Source organism: Pseudophryne corroboree, chromosome 10 (genome assembly GCF_028390025.1).
Source record: "Pseudophryne corroboree isolate aPseCor3 chromosome 10, aPseCor3.hap2, whole genome shotgun sequence".
NCBI lineage: Eukaryota > Metazoa > Chordata > Amphibia > Anura > Myobatrachidae > Pseudophryne > Pseudophryne corroboree.
This window is the reverse complement of record NC_086453.1, coordinates 215892555-215897591: the sequence shown is the minus strand read 5'-3', so window position 1 is coordinate 215897591 and position 5037 is coordinate 215892555. Positions and strand designations below refer to the sequence as shown.

The 5037-nt window shown below is 41.1% G+C and overlaps 1 pseudogene; it reads right to left on the bottom strand.

Moving 5' to 3' along the window:
• Positions 1-4707: 4707 nt before the first annotated feature.
• Positions 4708-4827, bottom strand: LOC134967208 (5S ribosomal RNA; annotated as a pseudogene).
• Positions 4828-5037: the final 210 nt, after the last annotated feature.

Sequence of the window (5037 nt, the reverse complement as noted above, 5' to 3'; positions counted from 1 at the left end):
GCAAACTGCAAAACTAAAATGCACCACAGGTATAGAATGTAGATGGATAGTATACTTAATGAATGACGACACAGAGGTAGGTACAGCAGTGGCCATCCGTACTGCTATATATAGTATACTGGTGGTCACTGTGTCAGCAAACTGCAAAACTAAAATGCACCACAGGTATAGAATGTAGATGGATAGTATACTTAATGGATGACGACACAGAGGTAGGTACAGCAGTGGCCTTCCGTACTGCTATATATAGTATACTGGTGGTCACTGTGTCAGCAAACTGCAAAACTAAAATGCACCACAGGTATAGAATGTAGATGGATAGTATACTTAATGAATGACGACACAGAGGTAGGTACAGCAGTGGCCTTCCGTACTGCTATATATAGTATACTGGTGGTCACTGTGTCAGCAAACTGCAAAACTAAAATGCACCACAGGTATAGAATGTAGATGGATAGTATACTTAATGAATGACGACACAGAGGTAGGTACAGCAGTGGCCTTCCGTACCGTACTGCTATATATAGTATACTGGTGGTCACTGTGTCAGCAAACTGCAAAACTAAAATGCACCACAGGTATAGAATGTAGATGGATAGTATACTTAATGAATGACGACACAGAGGTAGGTACAGCAGTGGCCTTCCGTACTGCTATATATAGTATACTGGTGGTCACTGTGTCAGCAAACTGCAAAACTAAAATGCACCACAGGTATAGAATGTAGATGGATAGTATACTTAATGAATGACGACACAGAGGTAGGTACAGCAGTGGCCTTCCGTACCGTACTGCTATATATACTGGTGGTCACTGTGTCAGCAAACTGCAAAACTAAGATGCACCACAGGTATAGAATGTAGATGGATAGTATACTTAATGAATGACGACACAGAGGTAGGCACAGCAGTGGCCTTCCGTTCTGCTATATATAGTATACTGGTGGTCACTGTGTCAGCAAACTGCAAAACTAAAATGCACCACAGGTATAGAATGTAGATGGATAGTATACTTAATGAATGACGACACAGAGGTAGGTACAGCAGTGGCCTTCCGTACTGCTATATATAGTATACTGGTGGTCACTGTGTCAGCAAACTGCAAAACTAAAATGCACCACAGGTATAGAATATAGATGGATAGTATACTTAATGAATGACGACACAGAGGTAGGTACAGCAGTGGCCTTCCGTACTGCTATATATAGTATACTGGTGGTCACTGTGTCAGCAAACTGCAAAACTAAAATGCACCACAGGTCTAGAATGTAGATGGATAGTATACTTAATGACGACACAGAGGTAGGTACAGCAGTGACCTTCCGTACCGTACTGCTATATATAGTATACTGGTGGTCACTGTGTCAGCAAACTGCAAAACTAAAATGCACCACAGGTATAGAATGTAGATGGATAGTATACTTAATGAATGACGACACAGAGGTAGGTACAGCAGTGGCCTTCCGTACTGCTATATATAGTATACTGGTGGTCACTGTGTCAGCAAACTGCAAAACTAAAATGCACCACAGGTATAGAATATAGATGGATAGTATACTTAATGAATGACGACACAGAGGTAGGTACAGCAGTGGCCATCCGTACTGCTATATATAGTATACTGGTGGTCACTGTGTCAGCAAACTGCAAAACTAAAATGCACCACAGGTATAGAATGTAGATGGATAGTATACTTAATGGATGACGACACAGAGGTAGGTACAGCAGTGGCCTTCCGTACTGCTATATATAGTATACTGGTGGTCACTGTGTCAGCAAACTGCAAAACTAAAATGCACCACAGGTATAGAATGTAGATGGATAGTATACTTAATGAATGACGACACAGAGGTAGGTACAGCAGTGGCCTTCCGTACTGCTATATATAGTATACTGGTGGTCACTGTGTCAGCAAACTGCAAAACTAAAATGCACCACAGGTATAGAATGTAGATGGATAGTATACTTAATGAATGACGACACAGAGGTAGGTACAGCAGTGGCCTTCCGTACCGTACTGCTATATATAGTATACTGGTGGTCACTGTGTCAGCAAACTGCAAAACTAAAATGCACCACAGGTATAGAATGTAGATGGATAGTATACTTAATGAATGACGACACAGAGGTAGGTACAGCAGTGGCCTTCCGTACTGCTATATATAGTATACTGGTGGTCACTGTGTCAGCAAACTGCAAAACTAAAATGCACCACAGGTATAGAATGTAGATGGATAGTATACTTAATGAATGACGACACAGAGGTAGGTACAGCAGTGGCCTTCCGTACCGTACTGCTATATATACTGGTGGTCACTGTGTCAGCAAACTGCAAAACTAAAATGCACCACAGGTATAGAATGTAGATGGATAGTATACTTAATGAATGACGACACAGAGGTAGGTACAGCAGTGGCCTTCCGTACTGCTATATATAGTATACTGGTGGTCACTGTGTCAGCAAACTGCAAAACTAAAATGCACCACAGGTATAGAATGTAGATGGATAGTATACATAATGATGACACAGAGGTAGGTACAGCAGTGGCCTACTGTACCGTAATGCTATATATTATATACTGGTGGTCACTGGTCAGCAAAACTCTGCACTGTACTCCTCCTATATAATATTATACTGGTGGTCCCCAGTCCCCACAATAAAGCAGCACACTGAGCACAGATATGGAGTGTTTTTCAGGCAGACAACGTATACTGGTGGTCACTGTCAGCAAAACTCTGCACTGTACTCCTGCTATATAATACAGCTGCTCCCCAGTCCCCACAATTAAGCAGTGTGAGCACAGATATATGCAGCACACTGAGCACAGATATGGAGCGTTTTTTTCAGGCAGAGAACGGATAACTGGTGGTCACTGATCAGCAAAACTCTGCACTGTACTCCTCCTATATACAGCTGCTCCCCAGCCCTCCCCACAATTAAGCAATAGTGCACAGCACAATCAAGTTCAACAATAACGGAGAGGACGCCAGCAACGTCCTCTCCCTAACATTTCCAATGCCCGAGTGAAAATGGCGGCGACGCATGGCTGCTTATATAGAATCCGAATCTCGCGAGAATCCGACAGCGGGATGATGACGTTCGGGCGCGCTCGGGTTACCCGAGCCATACGGGAGAATCCGAGTATGGCTCGGACCCGTGTAAAAAGGGTGAAGTTCGGAAACCGAACCCGCTCATCACTAATATATATATATATATATATATATATAGAAACCAAGAATATGGGCACAAGCGACCAATGGTGTCTATAGTAAAGAAACGTAAAAAGATTTTTTATATAGAAAGTAAAAGCATATTTATTTTACACGATTAAAAAACACTGATATACTTTAGTTTAAGAAAACATGCTTAAGCATAAGAATTCATAAAAAATGTGAACAAAAATATGGTTAAAAGAGAAGAAAAAATCTAAAAGTACAAGGTACACATTGGTTTGTAGTAAATGTGTAAAAAGTGCTTATCTTAGGTTCAGGAGGTTGGTCTGGGAAAGATCATGGAATGCCCAACGCGTTTCGTCCTTCAGGACTTCATCAAGGGTAGTGTGGTACTGGGACAGGGCTCGTATTTATACCTCTGTCAATTAGAAGACTATGTGTGACATCACTTCCTCCCACAGTGATGTTTAGGGAGAACAGAAATCTTAGTGTTTTTCACATTTAAATAATTTGTATATCAGTAATACAAATGTCTCTAAACAAAGCTGATCCTTATCACATATTTCAAAAACGAGTAGTTTAGTGAGTGTAGGTGAATTGATTATTTACAATGTACTGGCAGCAGGTACTTCCGCCCCACTTCCGGTGGTACGGCGGGCTCTACTGCTCTTGCGTCCGCTTTTAAGTTCATACTCAGGTGTCAGGAAGTCACAAACGGGCTCCTCTGCGCATGCGCCCGCTTCCACACTTGGTAGCACGTCAATGAAGTCACGTTAATTCCGTCAGACGCCACGTCCGCGTCATTACATCACGTGTGTGAACCCGGAAGCTCTGTGTGCCGTGGAGAGCGTGCTGAAATCGGAACTCCTCTGTTAGGCCGCACGTCACTTCCTTTAGGGATTACATTCAGTGGATGATATCCGGGGTTTAGTCTTGAGACGCACGTGAACCGCATATGGTGTTTCTGGCAGCACTTTTTCAATAGTGGGTCCCAATGTCAAATTCATTATATGGGAATATTATGTGTGACTTCTTCATTTGGATCATATATGGATATATGGTTTGTTGTTCCGGAAAACATATGGAGGAAATAAAAATACAAAATATATATACATTACCGAGAAATCATGACAGGCTTATTAATAACCAGATATGTATTAATTTGTATGGAGGAAATAAAATTGAAATTACCAAAAGATCATGACCGACTTATTTATAACCAGATATGTATTAATTTCTATTTAGAGAATTATATAACTAATTAATAAATATTATTAAATAAATATTAATAAAAGGTATTAATAAAATACATTAATAAAGTGCATAAATAAATAAAGTGCCTGTGCTAAGTTGCTTAATAATTATACAAGAGTGTGAGTGCTACGTTGATGTGTCTTGTGCATTAGATTATATCCATACTTCATAGGAAAATGGTGAAGGCCAGAAGTGTTTAGGGGTTGTGTGAGTGAGTGGTGATATAATATTTGGTTTACAGTTGTTTCACTGGTTTAGGAACTCTCATGTGCATGCACTGTTTCTACAGCACCTAGTCTTCTCCGGAGGTCCCCCTCCTTGATACTGGCCAGGCCCATAAAAATGCTTAGCTTCCACGATCGGACGAGAGTGGGCGTTCCATTTTGGTATGGCTGTAGTCTACTTAGCACTAGTTCACCAGAGGTTTTTCACAACTGAAATATAACCTAGGAATAAGAATAAAGCGCCATACCCAAACACCACAGTGTTTATTGTAAAGGGGGGGAGGGGGGGGGGTTGACAAGAAATCAGAGTTCAAAGAAAAGGAGAAATTTCATAGCTTTCATTGAAACCAGTCGGATGCATCGTCTTCAATTGGAATATCCAGAAC